At 35.3% G+C, this 22016-nt stretch overlaps 1 protein-coding gene across 6 annotated transcripts in view; it reads left to right on the top strand.

Annotated features, from left to right (window-relative positions):
- RFX3 (regulatory factor X3) overlaps window positions 1-22016 on the top strand; it is a 282830-nt gene that overhangs the window by 59773 nt on the left and 201041 nt on the right. Inside the window, exon 1 of one of the 6 annotated variants that reach the window (XM_037061752.1) lies at window positions 6588-6646. The exons of the other annotated variants lie outside the window; for them this stretch is intronic. The gene's annotated coding sequence lies outside the window, so the exon portion shown is untranslated. Of the gene's footprint in view, window positions 1-6587; window positions 6647-22016 lie in introns of those variants that run through there. 6 annotated transcript variants of the gene reach the window in all.

The raw sequence follows: 22016 nt of genomic DNA, 5'->3' as shown, positions 1-22016 counted from the left end.
GAAGGGTCGTGGCAAATCAGAATCTTGGAGTTGTGGGTCACCTGTAGTTAGAAAAGGCTTTCCCTTCAAGCTGGTTTGGAACTTAAACATGTGGCTATAATTTTTTAAATGTTAATTCTGTTAGTCCATATGTCAAATTTTTTCTTACATTATTGTTTATGTAGGTTTTGATCTGTTTATGTTGGTAACATCTATAGGTGTTATGTGTGTTTAGAAATTTATTAGAAAGTTAAATGGGCAGTGATTTCCTATGAAATTTAAAATTAATATTTATTGAGGCTATTTCTGTGAGAAGCGCTTTTCTAAAGAAAATAGTGTTTTATACTGAAAACTCAGCGCAAATGCCGAGAATATTTATATTTGTCATCAAGAATGAAGAATGCTCTGACTGGGTGGTGCAGTGGTTGGAGTGTCGTCCTCTGCACCAAAAGGTTGCAGGATTGATCACTGGTCAGGGCACACGCTTAAGCTGTGCATTCAGTTCCCGGTCAGGGCACGTGTGGGAGGCAGCCGATCAATGTTTCTCTCACACTGATGTTTCACTCTCTACTTTCCTCTCTCTCTAAAATTGATAAACATATACTTGGGTAAGAATTTGAAAAAAAAGATGCAGAAAAAGAATTCAAAAAACAGTAATGATCTTTGTGTACTTTTTGGAGCACAATGTTAAGAGAGTCCATAGTTTATATATTGATGATGTTTGTTTTTCTTGGGCTTATTATGAATATTTTTTTATTTGTATTTGATATCCTAGAAATATACAAGTCAATCTTAAAATTTGAAAAAAGAAAATTTAAAATTAAATAGTTCTAGATTCTAATGGGACTAGTTTGGAAAATTTATAGTAAAGAGAATATACAAACAGATAATTATGATTCAGTGTGACTTTTCTGTCATTTATCAGCATTTCAACTTTGGGAAATATTTTCTCTCTCTTTTTGTTAATTAAATAAATGTATAGAATTTCTCCCTTGATCATCTGTAACATGATCTTATTGTAACCAACAGTCTGTGTGCTTTCAGTTGAATTTTAATACGAATTTTTTTTGTGGGGGGGCTTATGTCTGTTCTAAATTTTTGTTACACTAATTGGAGAATGAGTATTACAAAAAATTGGCAGTTGTCTGATAATAAAATGAATTGGTTATGAAAATGAATACAAATATGTAGTTTCATATTTTCAACTTGTTTTTACATTGTCCTCAGAGTGTTTAATATTTCACAAAAAAGAAAACAGGCAGAAATATGAGAAATGTTTTCAGTTGTCCAAGGCTAATGTTGACTTAAATAGGTCTAGGACTTCATGGTTGACAGCTGCAGATAATTAGCTTTTTCTTCCTTAACAAAGAAAGCAAATGGAGCTGCAAGACATTCATTGCCTTTTCTGTCACCATAATAATAATGTATGTATTTAACTTCTGCAGTTCCTTAAATTGATTTAGTGCTAAGCTGCCTACATTACATATAATAGGAGTGACAAGTGAAAGCTGCAGCACATATTTGTGTGGCAAAAGGGAGTAGTGATTGACAGCAGAGTTCCTGTCTACGAGAAATAGCAGTGTGTGGAGCTCAAAAGGGCTAGATCCATAATTCTTAAAATTGTAGAGCAGAATCATGAAATGAATTTTAAAATGTGATTGCTGCTTGGTGTATTTGAGTGTCTGTGTTCTTGGCTCTGGGAGAGAAATACAGATGGGCAGCATCTCACCTGAGTGCTGAATATTAGGAAATTCCTTTAAAGCATATTAGTATTTATAATTTAAGATTGATACTTCCATAGTGTGGATCACATTATGATTTTGTACCTAGTAAGTGAATGTTTCCTTCAACTGTAACTGGTTCACCTTATTTTAAGAAGCTAAATAACACATCTATTCAAATAAGAATTTTAAGACTGTAAATTGTGCTGTTCAATAAAAATATCCATTTTCAAAAGTAAACTTGAGGTATCTTTTCTGGAAAGGTAATTGTATAAAGCTTGGTGGTTTCTTTTGGTAAGAGACTGGCTAAGTGTGATCATCTTTGAAAAGCACTCAATGTATTCTACAGTTCCTTTGTTCCTGCCACACGTGCCCAGAAGCTGCAGTTAAAAAGAAAACTTGGGGATTGTTGTTAAATGATGCTCTGTGATGAGCCTAGAATGCTGGACTTCATGCTATAGCATGGAAATGCTTTTTGTTTTGGTGACAACTCCTGGTGTGTCCGTGAGACGGAGGGGGAAGCCCTTTGTGTCCCGGTGCATTGGCAGCCTCTGCTGGCCATCACAAAGAGCAGCAATGACCTTTGTTCTTTCTGTGTTGCCTGTGATTTTAGTTGGGCTTAGTCCTCACTTCTTTGGTCCTAACTGTCTTTGTTATCCCCTTTTAAAAGCTAGTTTACCCATTGGATTAGGATCTCGATTTATAGTTACTAAGGAGTTACTAGTCCAATGTTCTCATCAATAAACTAATATCATAAAACAATATAGTTCTTTAGACTCTTGGGAGAAGTTACAAATATAACCCTGCCCTGAGAAATAATTCCATCTAAGAAATAAGATGTATTTCATCCTTTTGTAGATTTTAAAATAGTTTCTCAGTTGCACAGTTTTGATTAGGCATTTACTTGTGATTGGCAAATAACCTCAAACCCCTTCAAGAAAGCCGTGACTCAATGAGAGGTTTAATCAAACACATGTTTATTAATTCTAATAGATTTAGGGTACCAGCTATCTTAGAAAACATGATCCAGAAAGTGGGCATGAACTCTGACTGGGATTTATGAATATTGATACTTCTGTGGGCTAGTGGAGTGTCTATACTTTTAAGAATAAACAAACAAATAAACTGTAAACAAAATATTCAGTGGCAGTAAACTCTTGGTTATTCTGGTTTTAGGGGAGACTTGCATAATGTTTGACCAAATGTGTTTGTGTTTGGGGATAATTTGACCATCTCAGATGACTTCCTCTATAAAATAGATCCACTTGTTGACATTTCAAATTTATCAGTGGCTGTACTGGTCTCCTGTGGGCATTTTCAAACAGACATCCAGTTGAATCTTTTTATACAGTCTCAGAGACAATGACTTTTACTCCTACTACTCCACCTATCCCTGGGTTATTATAGGAGAGTACTAGTAGGTCTCCTTCCTTCCATGTTCATTGCCTTCTGAATCAGCCTGTACAACAGGACTGTATGTATTTGACTACAATGTTGCTTCGATCATATTACACTTAAAAATGACTTATTTTCTGGAGAAAAGGAGCTGAATGGTATGAGAAATGTGGTGAGAAAAGAGCTCTGGGCTAGGATTAGGAAGATCTTTTTTTTTGCTCTGTCTCTGGCTGTATGGCATTAAGCATAAAAATACACTTTCCTAAGCCTCTTTACCCCTATGTTTAAAACATTTGTTGTGAAGATTGGTTGAGATAATGTATCTGAAATTGCCATGAGCTATGTAGAACTTTATTACTTTTATTGCTACACAGTAAAAAGACCAAATTCCTGTCTAGAATTTCCAAACAGCTTCATTTCTGTACTGTGCCTGACATATAATAGGTACCCAATAAATGTTTCTTGGATAAATGAATCTTGTCTTTTCAGTCTTATCTTGTACTTCTCTCTAACCTTCAATTCAGATAAGTAGTCTCTACTTTCTCCACTGAAAATGTTGTTCACATAGTCACGTCTGTGCCCTGTTGTGCTCATTCATCTTTTTCACACCTGTTGTTCAGGAATAGTCAAGTTCTTCACAGCTCATTCTAGACCACTTTCACTTTCTTTCCATTGTGGCAATCTTACTGTCTTTACCATTCAATCATTGTAATATATATGTATACACTATACATATTTTAAAATATATATTATCTTATATTATATATTAATGAAAGTACACTGTGTGTATGCCTTCTCTTCTAAGGTGTGCTATAATAAGCTACTGAATATAAGAATAATACCTTTGATTTTTTAAAAATATATTTTATTGATTGATTATGTTATTACAGTTGTCTCATTTTCCCCCTTCACTCCCCTCCACCCTGCACCTCCCCACCCACATTCCCCCCTTAAGTTCATGTTCATGTGTCATACTTATAAGTTCTTTAGCTTCTACGTTTCCCATACTATTCTTACCATCCCTGTATATTTTCTACCTACCATCTATGCTACTTATTCTCTGTACCTTCTCCCACCTTCTCCTCTTCCCACTCCCCTGTTGCTAACCCTCCATGTGATCTCCATTTCTGTGGTTCTGTTCCTGTTCTAGTTGTTTCCTTAGTTTGTTTTTGTTTTTGTTTTAGTGTGGTTGTTAATAATTGTGAGTTTGCTGTCATTTTACTGTACATGTTTTTATCTTCTTTTTTAAGATAAGTTCCTTAACATTTCATATAATAAGGGCTTGGTAATGATGAACTCCTTGAACTTGACCTTATCTGACAAGCACTTTATCCGCCCTTCCATTCCAAATGAAAGCTTTGCTGGATAGAACAATCATAGATGTGGGTCCTTGCCTTTCATGACTTGGAATACTTCTTTCCAGCCCCTTCTTGCCTGTAAGGTCTCTTTTGAGAAATCAGCTGACAGTCTGATGGGTACTCCTTTGTAGGTGACTGCCTCCTTTTCTTACTGCTTCTAGGATTCTCTCCTTTCATCTTGGCTAATGTAATTATGATGTGCTTTGGTGTGTTCCTCCTTGGGTCCACCTTCTTTGGGACTCTCTGAGCTTCCTGGACTTCCTGGAAGTCTATTTCCTTTGCCAGATTGGGGAAGTTCTCCTTTATTATTTGTTCAAATAACTTTCCCACTTGTTGCTCTTCCTCTTCTCCTTCTGGTACCTCTATAATTAGGATGTTGGAATGTCCTGGAGGTTCCTAAGTCTCCCCTTATTTTTTTGAATTTTTGTTTCTTCATTCTTTTCTGATTGGATGTCTCTTTCTTCCTTCTGGTCCATTCCGTTGATTTGAGTCCCAGTTTCCTTTCCATCACTATTGGTTCCCTGTACATTTTTCTTTATTTCACTTAGTGTAGCCTTCATTTTTTCAGCTAATTTGTTACCAGATTCAACCAGTTCTGTGAGCATCCTGATCACCAGTATTTTGAACTGTGCATCTGATAGGTTGGCTATCTCTTCGGCACTTAGTTGTATTTGTTTCTGGAGCTTTGATCTGTTCTTTCATTTGGGCCATTTTTTTTTTTTGTCTCAGCACACCTGTTACATAGTGAGGGGTGGAGCCTTAGGTGTTCACCAGGGCGGGGCAACCCAAGTCGCTGGGTTGTGACACTGTATAGGGGGGCAGGGTACGAGAGTGAACAATGGCACTTGCTTCACTCTTCGTGGGATTTCAGTCCCTTCTGCAGCTTCCCCCAAGCAAACTGGGCCTTGCTGGTGCTGATTCCCATGTGGGTGGGTTTGTGTACATTCTCGGACCCTGTGGGTCTCTCCATTGAACTCTCTTGTGAGGCTGGGAGTCTCTCCCAACACCTCAACCCCCTCAGATGTTTTCAGTTGGTGTTTTGAGGCTTTATTTCCCGGAGCTGGAACCCTGGGTTGCGTTGTCTGTCTCGCTCCTCAGTTTCATCTGGTTTATCTGCATGGGAATGTGAGACCACCTGATCCGCCAGCCGCCTTGTGCACTGTGCCCCTCCACAATTCGCCCCCTGGCTGGGTCTGCCAGCTACTTCCTTTCGCTCCCGGGGTCGCCAGCCACCGCTTTTTTTGCCGAGACCCTTCTCTGCCCGGCCACCAGACTCTGCCCCTCCTGCCAGTCTGCATGAATGTGTCTACTTTAACTCCTTGGTTGTGAGACTTGCATACAGTTCAATTTTATGTCAGTTGTGGTTGTTTTAGTTTCTAAATTGTTATTGTCCTTATTTTGGTTGTGCAAGGAGGCACAGTGTGTGTACTTATGTCTCCATCTTGGCTGGAAGTCCAATACCTTTGATTTTGTAATTACTTTTTAAAGATATATATTTAATCCTCACTTGAGGATATATTTATTGATTTTAGAGAAAAGAAGAAGGAGAGAGAGAGAAATATTGATGTGAGAGAGAAACATTGATCAGTTTTTTCTGGTACATGTCTCGACCTGGGGTTGAACCCACAACCTAGGTGAGGTATGTGCCCTGCCTGGGGACCGAACCCACATCTCCAACCAACTGAGCCACCAGCCAGGACAAGAATATTTTAATGTGACTTGTAATGTATCCACATTGACATATTGATGAATAATGCTTTATGTTTATTTGCCAGGAAATAAAGTTTAGTACGTGGTTTAGCAAGTTATTAGAAGGGTGATGAGATACTAATATGCTTACAGACCACCCATACTTTGATTTATAGGGTGAAGACTTCATATTGTGAGTGGTTTGTCTCTTGAGAAAAAATCAAAGTCCCCATCTTGAGAAGACTGACCTATATGTTATCAGTTAAAGCGTTTTATTTTGATAAAGCATCCTTTAAAATATAGATACCTTAATTAGTAAACAGGTCCTCAGATACTAACATAGATTCCTTGTAAGTATACATGAAGTGAAAACAGGCATAGAAAATAGAAATTGTAGGATGAGAGACTGACTTGTCCACTGATACCTTTTTGCTTTCTCTCTCCCTCTCTCTTTTTTATAGCATTTTTACATATTCAAACAAGTTGTACTTATTTCTTGGATAGGTAAGTTGTCAGATATTCCTACTAATGTATATCTTCAACATATATTTGATGTCTTTTATTTTTATTGGCTTTATTGAGGTGTAATTTACACACAATATAAGTTACCAATTTAAAATATACATTTTGATGAGTTTTGGCAAATATATAAAATCAGGTACCATTATCACAGTGAAGATACAGCACATTTTCATCACCTCCAAAAGTTAGTATCTGTCCTTTTGTAATCAATTCTCTTCTCATCCACTGTCTTATGACAACTGCAGATCTGCTTTATGTCATTATTGTCTTTCCTTTTCTGGAATTTCATATAAATGGAGTCAGGGTACACAGATTTTGTACCTGGATTCTTTTACTTTTTATTTTTATTTATTTATATTTTTCTAGAGAGAAAAAAACCCATCAATTTGTTGTTCCACTTATTTATGCATTCTTTGGTTGCTTCTTGTATGTGTCCTGACTGGGGATAGAACCTGCAACCTTGGCTTATCGAGATGATGCTCTGTCCATCTGAAGCTACCTGGTTTCTTTTACATTGTATGTTATTCATGCAGTTTTTTTCTTTTTATTGATAAGTAGTAATTCATTGTATAGCTATGCCACAATTTGTTTATTCTTTTTATGAGTTGGTGGGCATTTGGATTGTTTCTAGTTTTTGGCTATTATGAATGAAGCTGTTATGTATGTTTTCTATAAGTGTTTGTATGGGCATATGTTTTTATTTCACTCTGGTAATTAAGTAGGAGAGAGATTACTGAGTCATATGATAAGGACATGCTAAACTTGATGTGTAACTGCCAAATTGTTTTCCCAAGTGGCTGTACGATTTTATATCCCCATTGCTGAAGTGTAAGGCTGCTAGTTCCTCTGCATCCTTGTCAATGCATGGTATTGACAGTGCTGTTAATTTTGCCTCTAGTTCAGTGATATGTAGTGATGGCTCATTGTAGTTTTAATTTTTATTTCTAAAGTAATCAGCAATGTTGAGATCTTTTCATATGCTTGATTATTTGCATATCTTCTTTTGTAAAGTGTCCAAGTGATTTACCTATTTTAAAAGAAACATATATTTTGGGTATCCTTATTAAGTTGTTTTTGGATGTGTATGTCTTCTGAATACAAATCCTTTATCAGAAATATGTTTTACTAACTTTTTTCCTACATCTGTAGGCTTGTGCTTTCATTTTCTTAACTGTGTCTTTTCAAGAACCAAAGTCTTATTTTAATCAAGTTGATCAGTTTTATTTTTGGGTCTTTGTGTGGAATATTAAAAATTTTGTTCTAACCAATGTCACTTAAATTGTCTCATGTGTTCTACTAGGAGTTTATAGTACAGAGTGGGCCAAGAGGAAGTTTACAGTCAGTCATTTATATAAAAAATCCTATAATAATAAATAACAATACAGAATAAACTTTTGCAAACTCACAACTGTAAACCTACTCTGCTCTACCCTATATTATCTTTAAGTTTATCTATGGTAAATTTTAAACTAATTTTTACATATGATGTGAGTTAAGTTTTATATCTTTCCATATGAGTATCAGTATTTCCAGCATCATTTTTTAGAAAAAACTATAATTTCTCCATTGAATTTTATTGCCATTTTTATTGAAAATCAGTGTACCATATACATGTGTGTATATTTCTATTTTTATTTTTTTAGTACTGTATTTACACAAATACCTGACTTTCTTGATTACTGTAGTTTTATAGTCTTAAAAGTAGATTGTATATAATTCCTCCCACTTAGTGTTGTGTTTTAAATTTTTTGAGGTTATTTCAAGTTCATATGCATATAAATTTTAGAATTAGCTTGGTATATTCCATAATCTTTCCTGGGAGTTTGATTGGAATTACATTGACTGTTGATTTCAGGAAAATTAGTATCCACAATATTGGCTATTATGATCCATGAACATGATATATCTGTGTGTTTATTTGGGTCTTTGATTTTTCTTACCTATATATTCAAGTTTTCAGTGTATAAATCTTACATGTATTATTAAAGTATATCTTTAAGTATATCATATATTTGATACTATTATAATACTACTATTATATACTATTATAATTTGATACTAGTATAATACATATACTACTATTATATGTTATTATAAATTTCTATACTAACTTGGCTGATATTAAAATGTTTGACTTTTTATATATTGACCTTATAACCTTGTCTTGTTACTAAATGTGCTTATTCCTAATAGCTTAAAGAAGCTCTTCAGGCTTTTCTGCAGAGATAATCATAATGTCTGGAAATACAGTTTTACATCTTTCTGTCTACTTTCTCTGCATTTTATTAATCTTTCTTGCCTTATTGAATTGATTAGTACTTCCATGTAGAAAAGAAATGGTGAGGGAGGATATTCTTGTCCTCTTCCTGATCTTACAAAGAAAACATTCTGACTTTCACCATTAAGTTTTCTGTTAGCCACAGGTTCTTTGTAGATGCCCTTTCTCAAGTTGAGGAAGTTCCCTTCTATTTCTAGTTTGCTGACAGTTTTCATTTATAAGGGAATGTTAAATTAAGATAATCTTATGCTTTTTCTCTTTTAGTCTCTTATTTCAAATGATAAAGTAACTTTGATTTCTGGGATAAATCTTATTTTGTCATGATTTATTATACTTTGTACACATTACTGGGTTTGATTTGTTAGGATTTTGTTACGAATATTTTTGAGTCTGTTTTCCTGAGGAATGTTGGTAGTGGTTAAATTTTCTTGTGCTTGTCATTTTTTAAAAAATTAACTGTTAATGCTGGCCTCATAAAATGAATTGAGAAATGTTTACCTTTCTTTTGTTTTTGAAAAGAGTAAACACCAACTGATTTATGAACTGGGAAATACAGAAGTTCCCTTGTGTTACTCTAACAACTTATTTCTTGTCACTGAAATAAGAAATATTTTAATACATAATAAAAGGCATGTTCTTTTCCAGTTTTTCTCCAAATGTTTATTGGTACCTAAAAACAAAATAAAAAAAAAACAGAATAGCTTATGCTAGTGTATTCATATAGGTGTTTGTAAAACTTGATATACAAGTTAAAAATTTAATAACTTTAGATGTGATAATACTGCAACTTTTTTCCCATCAACATTTATCCCGCCATCTCCACTCAATCTCCACCTCAATTACCACATTGTTGTTGGTGCCCATGAGTTCTTAACAGACTTGTCTGTGGTAATTGTTATATTACAGTGAATTTTTTAAAAAACTTTGATCAACAGAATATTGTTTTAATTGTAGTTCTTCCTTGCAAGAACCTATTACTTAAAAGTACAATAGTTCTTAAATTATCTATTTTTAAATATATTTTATTGATTATGCCATTAAAGTTGTCCCATTTCCCCCCTTCATTCCCCTCCACCCTGCACACCCTCTCCTTCCCACATTCCTCCCCTTTAGTTCATGTCTGTGTCTTAAGTTCTTTAGCTTTTACATTTCCCATACTATTCTTGCCCTCTCCCTATTTTCTGCCTGCCATCTATGCATCTGTACATCTTATTCTCTGTACCTCCCCCCACCACTCTCCTGTTGCTAACCCTCCATGTGATCTCCATTTCTGTGGTTCTGTTCCTGTTCTATTGTTTCCTTAGTTTGTTTTTGTTTTAGGTGTGGTTGTTAATAATTGTGAGTTTGCTGTCATTTTAGTATACATGTTTTTTATCTTCTTTTTCTTAGATAAATTCCTTTAACATTTCATAAAATAAGGGCTTGGTGATGATGAACTCCTTGAACTTGACCTTATCTGACAAGCACTTTATCTGTCCTTCCATTCTAAATGGTCTCTTTTGAGAAATCAGCTGACAGTCTGATGGGAACTCTTTTGTAGGTTACTGTCTCCTTATCTCTTGCTGCCTTTAGGATTCTCTCCTTCATTTTAATCTTGGCTAATGTAATTATGATGTGCCTTGGTGTATTCATCTTTGGGTCCAACTTCTTTTGGACTCTGAGCTTCCGGGATTTCCTGGAAGTCTATTTCCTTTACCAGATTGGGTAAGTTCTCCTTTATTTGGTCACATAAGTTTTCCACTTGTTGCTGTTCCTCTTCCCCTTCTGGTACCCCTATAATTCAGATGTTGGAACGTTTAAAGATGTCCTGGAGGTTCCTAGCCTCTCCTCATTTTTTTAAATTCTTGTTTCTTCATTCTTTTTTGTTGGGTTGTTTCTTTCTTCCTTCTGGTCCACTCCATTGATTTGAGACCCAGTTTCCTTCCCATCACTGTTGGTTCCCTGTGCATTTCCCTTCATTTCACTCATTTTAGCCTTCATTTGTTCCTCTAATTTGTGACTAAAATCAACCAGTTCTGTGAGCATCCTGATCATCAGTGTTTTGAACTGTGCATCTGATAGGTTGGCTATATCTCTTTGTCACTTAGAAGTATTGGCTCTGGGGCTTTGATTTGTTTTTCTGCTTGAGCCTTAATGTTTTGGTCTGTTCGCACCTGTTAAATGTGAGGGGCGGAGCCTTAAGTGTTCACCAGGGAGGGGCAACCCAAGTTGCTTAGTTGTGATGCTGTATGTGGGGGCAGGGTCAGAGAAAAAAAATGACGCTTTGCTCCATTCTCTGTTACACCTCAGTCTCTTCCGCAGCTTCCCCCAAGTAAATTGGGTGTTTCTGATGCTGATTCTCGTGTGGGTGGGCTTGCATGCGTTCTAGGACCCTGTGGGTTTCTCCAACAAACTTTCCTGTGAGGGTGGGAGTCTCTCCCTGCCTCTCAACCCCACAAGTGTTTTCAATCAGTGTTTTGAGGCTTTATTTCCTGGTGCTAGGACCCTGGGTTGTGCGATCCATCTGGCTCCCCAGTTATCTGTGCACAAATGTGGGACCTCTGCCAGGTCAGCCAGCCACCTTGCGCACAGTGCCCTCTTCTCAGTCGCTGCCTGGCAGGGTCTGCCCATTGCCACCTTATGCCCAGGGTCTGCCAGACTCTTCCTGGGTGCCCAGCGTCTGCCCGGTGCTTCCTGGCCTGCCCGGTGCTGTCTTGCGCTCCCAGGGTGCCTTGCATATCCGGTGTCACCGCTTCCCATTCTGTGACCCTTCTCCAGTTTGGCCTCCGGACTTCGCACTGCCTACCTGTTTGCATGAATGTGTCTATTTTAAATCCTTGGTTGCCGGACTTCTATACAGTTTAATTTTCTTTTAGTTTTGGTTGTTACTTTGTTTCTGAATTGCTTTTGTCCTTATCTTGGTTGTTCGAAGAGGCACAGTGTGTCTACCTATGCCTCCATCTTGGCCAGAAGTCCCCTAAATTATCTCTTTAGATAAGGAGACTGGTAGATGTATTCCAGTTGCTTAGTCATTGATTTGATTTAACCTTATTGGATGGGTTTTTACATGTTGGTGTTAAAACTGTTCTATCATTAACAAAAGCATATTCTGTAAAAGTTAGGATCAGGATGACCAATGCTAGTTATTGACGATACAGTGTCTTTTAAAATTGTTTTAGAGATTTGGAAAATTGGATTAGATGAATAAAAATTGTAGTAACAAAACTCGATTTATGTTAATATGCAATGAAAATGTTTGTTTTCCAATATATTTCTATCATTAGCTCATATTAACTGTTTAATTTCGCTTTGAGGTTTAAAAAAATTCTATGTATGCTTATGTATCTAGCTTAGACTAAACTCCCTAAAGAAAAAATCTATGTCCTATAAATGATTAGCATATTCTTGCTTTGATAAATGTTGTGTAACATTTATTAGAATAATGAGATTTCATATCTACCTGAAAAATTTTAAATTATATGAAATAGAATTCCATGAGATGCTTAAGTAGATCCTTTTTCATTTTCCCCTCTTGCAATAATCATGAACTTGAAATTTCTCTCAGGTATGAATTTGCTAAATGCTTACATTGTAGTGAATACCACCTACATAATTATGTAAGATAGGTGTAACCAAATCATTATTTGATATGTAATCATAAATCAATAGCTGTAACTAAATCATTAAGCATATTGTTAATGCTTTGCATGATTATACTGTATGAACTATCGCACCCCCTGAGTTGCATTTATATTTATTTACTGTATGAAATGACATAAAAAGCCAAGTTACCAGTTCTGCTGTTAAAGGCATCAGTGGGACTACTTCTGTAATGTATGTTTTACATGAATATTAGTGAAAGAACAAAAATAAAGAAATAGTAAATCTCAGGGAAGGATGTTATAACCTGTTGGGAAATGTCAGATTTTGTAGATTATGATAACCTGTGATTTTACTGGGAAACTCATTCTCTGGGAACATCACATCAAAGTGAGAATATAATAGAAGCATCGGAAGGCATTTGTAGTTCACTGTTGCACATATAGTAAAAATAGGTTGCTTATATAGTAAAAATAGGTTGCTTATATAGTAAAAGTATGTCACTTGTTAGGAAATATATTGGTTAAAATGATCATCTAAATATCATCCTTTATAACTAGAAATAGAAGTATGTATGCTTAGAAATCACAATAGTGAACAGTGTTTTAGAGCACTTTGATAGTGTACATATATAGCTTATAATTGTTAGTGATATATCATATTGATGTAACATATTGTTTGAGGACTCTTTTAGCCCCTCTTATTACTCCTAAGCCTGGGAGACTGAGAGGGAAGGAAGAGGGAAGGAACCCTCAGGAAGGAATTCCTCCCTGAGGGACGGAATCTCACTAGCTCTGAGATTCAGTGAAATCCGGCTTCAGTTAAGGTGTGCAAAGAATGAGGTGAATAAGTGACATGAATAGAGTATACAACTTCAGTGTTAGTTTCAAGTTTAATGCTAATGAAAGTAAAATTGAACATTAAAGGTTATGTTGTTTTTTGAAATGTTGGTTTATCTTATTTGATCAGTGCATGATAAAGGAAAACTGGGCAAATATCAGGGTGATAATTGTTTTATTGAACTTTTTGTAGTAATAATGTAAAATCCATTATGTGACATTTTGAATACTATTTTGTTTCATGCATGAATATATATTGAGGTTCAAGATTTATTGTCTTTATTTGAAACCATTTAGGCTTAAGCAGAAATTGCTGAAGTGCTGATTTAATATCTTACTATAAGGAAACTTGGTGTTTTATTATAATTTAATTTAATTTTTATAACCCCAGAATAGATTTAACGTCTTCTGTAGGTACCTGATTTGTAACTTTTGGATTTTCTCAGCTCTGCCTTCCGTTGTCCAGTTTGTGACAGACTCCCGTGACAGAGCTAGTGAGTTTATGCATTCATATCTAAGTTGGGTTATAAGCCAGGATAATGATAGAAGGCAAGAGGAAGAGCTCAGGCTAAGGTTCTTTGATACATATTTTTGAAATTGAGAACTTGTTAAAGTTTTCCTCCTATCATGTCACTGCACAGTTTTTAAATCTTTTTTATTAATTGTAAAAGCAATACACATTTTATAAAGGGAAAAGGGACTAGAATCCCTGTCTCATCACCCATAAGTAACATAAATTACATTCTTTAGGTAGTATTTAAAAATAAAATTGTATTAGTATCATGATTGCAAGATGTCCTCTTTTACAGCCCACCTTCTATCAAAATATACCTTATTCTAAGTAGAGTAAGAAGATAGTAAAATGAGATGATGGATAAATAGGTGCTGAAAGGGTACTTCATGAGAACAGTCATAGGGAAAAGATGCCCTGTCAAATTACTGAAGCACAGACCAAAAGGGGGAAAAACAGACATCTGACCCTCTGAGCATATCAATGGAAATGGAAGGTTATAAAAATAGAAAGTTTGTTAGTTATATTACATACTGTTTATACATAGTATGTATAATTTTTAAACTATGTTTTGATTGTGGTTGCTTTTTAATTATTTTTTTACATCCAAATAAAAAAACAATGTCTTCACAATAGAGACTACTCCATGTGGGTGCCAATTTTAATTCTCAAAATTTTAATCCATAGGATCTTGTCCTTGAACTTCCCAGGTGTGTTTTCCACTTCTCGCAAATGTGATTGGGTTAGAAATCATTCCTGTTTATCTGAATGAGAACTCTTTGGTAAAATTCCTTTGATTCTAAGATAACTAGATGAAATATGTTGCATAAATCATGTCACAGCCAACAGTTGTCACCTGGCACTAGAACTTGATGAAATTTTAAAATGTTGGCTCACTGCCTGTAGTGTTCAGTTACAGTTCTATAGAAAGTCTGTTTGTACAGATGAAGCAGTTCTTGGTAATGTAAGATTCATCTCTCAAGTGACAGGGCTTGAGTTTATTACAGCTATTTCTACTCTGAGCTCCCAAGACATACTAAGTGAGGCTTTATTTTAATTTCTCATTGTTTTCTTTGGCACACTTATAAGAACATGGAACAGAAACTCAGCTTGATGAAAACTTCAGAATTTATTTTAGTCCAGCATCTAATCTACTTGAGTGCAAGAATGTTTTAAATAATATGCCCAGAAAATAGTCAAATTTGAGTTTTGAAATACTGCTTTTATTTGTGGCAATTAATAAAAGCCACCCTGTCCAACCTAGTATTCACTTTCATTTATAATCAAAACTTATACACCCATCTTGACTTATTGGCAGTTTATTCTTTTCTTACAGATTGCTAAAGATCTACTCAGCATGTGCAGGAAAAGGGTAGTAAACACACTCTTTGACTCCAGAAGAATCTATAGCTACAGGGCTGTATACTTCACACTGAGGCAAGCTTTCTTCTAAAAATCACATCAGATTTTGCCATTCCCAGACTTTAAAACTTCTCTCAGGAAAACTATACTTTTTGATGTCTGTGGATATCAAACAGATGCCTACCCACTTAAAAAAATTTCTTTGTTTCTATTCTTTATCCCTATTGTATTTCCTCTCCATGGGTGACTATTCTCATATTTTTTATCTGAATCTTTTTATTTGTATTTGTCCCTATAAAACATGGAGATTTATTTTGTGTGTGCACAAACACTGGATGTGCATGTATTTTAATTTTGCATTACTGGTATTTATGCTGTAGACATTATTTCATTTCCCATCAGCACTATTTTAAAGATCTGTTTGTGTTTTGGAGTATACATTTTCATTTCATCTAACTGCTGAATAAAATTCTATAGGGAGCCTTGGCTTCATTTTATTTATCCTATGTGTTGAACACCTAGATTGCGAGGCCTTTTTGTAACTGACTCCATATTTTCAGGCTATCTTTTGTACTCTGTGCAACTTAAATCCCAGCTATGTGAAATTAATTATTCTTGTATGAAAGTAATCTATTTTTTATACTGCCATGGTTTTACACATACTTGCAATCTATAAACGACTATTTACCTTCCAAGAATTGATTCAGATACTGTTTTCTTGGTGAAGACTTCAGTAGCCTTTTCATGCTGGAGCTAATTGTTTTATCTGCTCACACAGCACTTTTACCTTGGTAATATAGGAGTCAATATTTCTGCCTAAAACTCTTTGTTCTCTGGATTCATTGAAGACAGGTAACATATTAGAGGTATCTGTGTGTTATTACACCATAACAAAAAGTAGAAAACATTCATTAACAGACATAATAAAAAGTCACAGTGATAACATGCTCTGACTTTCTAGTAGCAGTTAAGTTGCTAGGTGCAGTTTAAAATCAGATATACATGAGCTGTTTTTGTGTGCTCTCAAAAGCAAGCAACAGTTCTAAGAAATTTTGTAACAAAACCTTAAAGCAAAAAAATAAAAACTATAGAAAATTCTCAAATATTTTCTACCTACTGTGTATGCTATTTTCTGTGCCTTCTCCCCGCTTCTCCTCCTCCCACTCCCCTGTTGCTAACCCTCCATGTGTTCTTCATTTCTGTGATTCCACTCCTAATCTAGCTGTCCTCCTGGTTTGCTTTTGTTTTAGGTGTGGTTGTTAATAACTGTGAGTTTGCTGTCCTTTCACTGTTCATATTTTTCATCTTCTTTTTCTTATATAAGTCCCTTTAGCATTTCATATAATAAGGGCTTGGTGATGATGAACTCCCTGAACTTGACGTTATCTGAGAAGCACTTTATCTGTCCTTCCATTCTAAATGAAAGTTTTGCTGGATAAAGCAATCTTGGCTGTAGGTCTTTGGATTTCATGACTTGGAATACTTCTTTCCAGCCCCTTCTTGCCTGTAAGGTCTCTTTTGAGAAATCCACTGAAAATAGAGGGGAGGGCAAGAATAGTGGGGGAAATATAGAATCTAAAGAACTTGAGACACATGGTTATAAACTAAGGGGGGGAGAATGGTGGGGGAGGGAGTGTGCGGGTGGAGGGGAATGAAGGGGGGGGAATAGAACAACTGTAATGGTAAAATCAATAAAATATATATAAAAAAACAAACCAAAGATTAAGTTAAAAAATAAAAATAAAAAAACAAGGCACCTAGCAACGTGTATAATACTCTAACTTTTATATAAAAAGAAAGGAAAAATAAGTATCATTAATTTATCAAAAGTAAGCATAATTACATTTGGTTATAAAAACATAAACTCTGAAGGAAACACAAGAAAATACTAACAATGCTTACCTGTGTCGGAGGGATGGTGAATGGGAAGGATGGAAGCCGAGGATAAGAGAAAAATGTTTTTACTATATATCTTTTATTTTTGTTTTGATTTTGAAGTATGTTACACTATTTTTGTTTAAATGTTTAAATAAAATTTATTTAAAATCTGCAAAAAAAGAAAAGAAAATTCTCAAATATATCTCTTGGTAAGGCAGTACTTTCATATCTTAAGTTACATTCAAGTACATAGCTGTACACATAATATTTCTGCTCAAGTGTTGCCTGTGCGCATGTCTGTATATGTGTGAATCTGTGCAAATACACAAAAGATCTTGTAACTGGAAATATATTTCAGTTTTTGATATACTTTCATTTAAAACCCATGGTGAAATAGAAATCAGGGTAAAATGCATTGTTTAGCTACTTTTGGGGGGACAGGAAAGGGTTATTTCTAATAACTCATAGAAAGAATTATGCAATGGTAACATTATTTATTTACATATTTATGGGTACAAAATTTATTCAGCAAATATTTGTTGAGTACCTAAGATGTTTATATGCCTTTCTCAACCTGTATATTTATTAAAGTTATTTGCATATGCACCATTAGTCTCAAAAAGTGTGTCTAGGTAAAATATGATATGCCCTTTTGCAGTAAAATAAGGCAAAAGGCCAGGATGCAAATATAACCTAAAATTTTTTTAATCCTCACTTGAGGATATGCTTATTGATTATAGAGAGAGAGGAAGCATTGGGGAGAGAGAGAGAAACATTGATGTGTGAGAGAAACACATATTGGTTGTTTCACATATGTGCCCCACTGAGGATTGAACCCACAACCTAGGTATGTTCCCTGAATGAGAATTGAACCTGTAACTTTTTAGTGTATGGGATGATGCTCCAACCAACTAAACCACCTAGTCAGGGGTAGAACCTAAAATTTTAAACTAATGCAGTCTTCTGGCAGAATCCCAAAGACAACTTCAACTGTAGCACTCTGCACATTTATTCAAGTTTTATGTTATTGTCCTTGAATATTTTGTTGATTTTATAGTCCATAAGAATTATTAATTTCTAAAGATATTACCAATAGTGTGTGACTTTTACATGTTTCTTATAATTTGAGATGTTCCTGTACAGAGAAGGAAATACTATTCATTTTAGTTATTGAAAACTTTTTCTTTGGGGAACTGGAAAGAATAATTGCTGAAAATCAAGTGCATTTTAGGGATGTTAAAACTTCCAATTTGCTTCCGGTTCCAGGGCTGAGTTAAAACTCACATCTTCCCACAGACTTCCATTTATGCTGATAGTAATAGGTGGACCAGGTACTGTGCTAAGGACTTCACACGCATTTTTAATCTTTCCAACAAACCTGTGAAGTTGGTTATCATTGTAGTTTTACAGATGAGGAACCTGGGGTTTAGGGAGGTTAAGTAACTAGTAAACAGACAGGCCTAGGTTCTCTGCCAAGTCAGTTTTGATTCCAGGACTGCTATGCTATTTTGAAACAGCTGATGTGGTACAAAAGAAGTTGATTGAAATAACTTTAAACTAATCTCCTACAGCCATACTTCTTACTTTTTGTTATGGTACTATAGCACACAGATGGTACATACAAAGATAGAAATAAGAAAACTATAGTAATCCCCAAGTAATAATGGGTTTCCTGTTGCTTTTTTGATAAGTTTTTAAAGAGCTAATGTATATGCATAGTAAAAAAGTAATTCAGAGAGCCCAAGAGTATATACAGTACAAATCATGTCTCCCTCCCACTCTAGTCTCCTGTTTTCCTACATATAGGCAACAGTTGTATCTGATTTCTGGTTATTCTCCCAGAATAACCAGAAAGTCTAAAGACGCAAACTGAAAAGAGCCAGGTCTGGCGCTGAGTTGACATGTGAGTGGGCCAAGCCAGAGAAAACTAGAGCCGGATAGAGATGAGACACTGATGATAATTCAGACAGGCCATACAGAAAAAACCTTCCACACACGTGTGCCTCATTTTTTAGTTGAGAAAATTGGTTATTTTGGTCACATGGATAGTTGAAGAGGAGGACTCAAATGCAGGGCTCTGCTCCCCATTTTTCCATTCCAATGCAATGCAAGTACCCTTTGGGTTTGAGAGTGTTGTAGAAAATTGTATGCTTGAGGTGAAAGTAGAGTCTCCATGGGTAAGCTAGATATCAAACATCACAAAGTCAAAGGTAATAGCAGCTTTATTATAACCTTTAAAATACATTTTTAGCCCTGAGTGTTGTGGCTTAGTTGGTTGGGCAAGTGAAAGGTTGCTGGTTTGATTTCTGGTCAGGGCGCATGCCTGGGTTGTGGGCCTGGTTCCCATTTGGGGTGCATATGAGAGGCAATGAACCAATGATTCTCTCACACATCAGTGTTTATCTCCCTGTCCTTCTCCCTCTCTTCCCCTCTCTCTAAAAATAAATTAAATACATTAAAAAAATTTAGAGTAGATACAAATTGTCAGAAAGCTTATGAGAAAGTACAGAGTTCCTATATATCTCCCTCCCAGTTTTCCCTAATATTAACAGGTTTTACCACTATAAAGTTACTTTTTTTGCCCTCCTTTCCAGTCTTTACTCTTTAGAAGGAAGTCAGTGTGTGCAGCCTACTCTGAAAGAGTAGGGAATTTTGTTCCACCTCCTTGAAGGTGGAGTATCTTCATAAACTATTTGGAATACTTGTGCATGAGCGATTTGCCTTCTTCCCCCATTTATTTCTTTAGTCAGTGGAGTCATACATATTTATTTTCTACCTTGGGTTATAATCCAACACTATTTTGTTTTGTTGCTCAAATTAATCTAACTTTGTTGTGATCTTTTTAATTGGTTCCTAATTCTTTGACATACCCTCATCATTATGTTTTGTTTTGTTTCTTTTTGAGTTCTGCCTTAGTTTCTGGCACTGTGGGGTATATCAGACTCACCTTTATAGTTTCTACTCCACTCTTAGAATTCATCATTTCTCCAGAGACCCCTGGTTCTCCTACTGGAAAATGGTATTAAAAGTCAAGATCTAGGTGTCAGATGCAATAGCAACTCTTTTAAAGCCAAGTATTGAGTTGCAAAGAAAATTTTAGCTTTTTTTTTTCAGGTAGTGCTAAATTAGGTCATTGTAATAATTTGTTAATACTACTGCAATATAAAATTTACCTGAGTTGACTAGAGTGATCCTAAGAATTGTTAAGGTAAAATTCTAAGAAATATTTTATTACTCTTGTTACTGAGAAAAAACCACTGTCCTTGATGGCACTTTATTTGATATATATTTTTCGATAGCCTTAATCAGTATTTGAGGCAAAATTTCAGACCATGGTAATTTGAAGCAGGTTGAGATTAACTCGGGGATTCTGGAAAGACTTTATACTCCATTAGGAAAATTAGCAAGCATAGAATCTATGAAAGACAAGTAGTTCATATTTATGTAAAGAATAATACTTTCTTTTGCATCACTGAGCATTTTATAATTGCGTATCTAGCAGAACTGGGAGAGAATATTAAGAGGAAACAAAAAAGTAAAAATAGAAAAGCAGTGACCATTGAGCATAATTAAAATATCTGGACAGTGGTCCTAACTGATTTATGTCATTGTAGATCAGACTACTATTTTGGGGCAGCTTAAAACAATTTGTATGAGTATAGTTGCAATCTTAGTACTTATAAATGTTTTTTGAAAATTTTTAAATTTTTTGCACTGCCTTGCTATGCAGGTATTTTATTTTACTCCTCAGTAGCTACCATTCACTTAAACAAGTTGAATTTTTACAGCTCATCAAGCAACCAGGTCAGAAGAATCACAGGATCTGATAGGCAAATACATAAATGTATATTGATTGTAAAAATAAAATAATTTTCTGAGAATTAGCCAAATGCTTTTGGGGGGCTCTCATCGTCAATACTTGTCCTAATCTCTTTTAATTTTCTATTTCTTAATTTAACTGTAAAGAATGGTCTTTTAAATCAATGTAGATAGAAACACATTGAGTTAAACTGATAGTGTGGGATTGCAATTAGTAAGAAGCACAGCACTAATGAGGAAGAGAACCAGGCAGGTAAAAACTGAAGCAAAAGCAAATGAAGCCATCTCTAATGAATAAGCACAGAAAATTGAGTGGGGCAGAGATGCCCAGGGAGCCAGCCCTAAGATGAAAATAGCTGGAAAGCCTCAAGAGGAATGGAACTGAGTATAGAGATGGGGAAATCTTAAAAGAAAGGTCTGGGTATAAGTTGCTGGTGAGCCTTGAAGCTGGCAAGGATTGTTGAGGAGAATGTGAGAAACTGAGTATCTTCTTCAGGGTTCAATGAAAGTGATAAAGCCTTTACTTGAGAGACTGTGGAAACAAACACTGATCTGGTGACATCCTGGAAGGAAACTTAAGTGTATTCTGCCCGCATTGTGCTTAGGTGTACTATGTCATTTAATTCTTACATCAGCTCTTTCATGTATTATGTCATTTAATTCTTACACCAACCCTTTTAAATTTTTTAATTTTAAATTTTTCTCCATCATCACTTACCCCTGTATATCTTCTTTTGCCTCTATCCACTTCCCACCCCCACTCAATTACCTCACTGTTGGCCATGTTCTCTTTTTCTCCTTTTTTGCTCCATCTTTCTACCCACCTCTACCCTCCACAGCCTGTTCTCTGGATCTGCCTCTAATTAGCTTGTTAGTTCAATTTGTTCTTTAGATTCCACATATGAATGAAAGAAAGGTACTAGTTTTCATTATAGTATTAGATGTGAAGAAAATGAGGCACAGAAAGAGATGAGAAAATGCTGTAAACCACACAGAAACTCACACCAAGATTTAAAATTTTGAGTTTTGAATTTCAGAGTAGTTTGGGGATCAAGATAGATAAACCAATTCAGTATGAGATAGATG

The sequence above is a fragment of the Sturnira hondurensis genome, unplaced genomic scaffold (genome assembly GCF_014824575.4).
Source record: "Sturnira hondurensis isolate 20B ecotype Veracruz unplaced genomic scaffold, ASM1482457v3 Scaffold0013515, whole genome shotgun sequence".
NCBI lineage: Eukaryota > Metazoa > Chordata > Mammalia > Chiroptera > Phyllostomidae > Sturnira > Sturnira hondurensis.
This window is presented reverse-complemented; position numbering and strand designations above follow the sequence as displayed.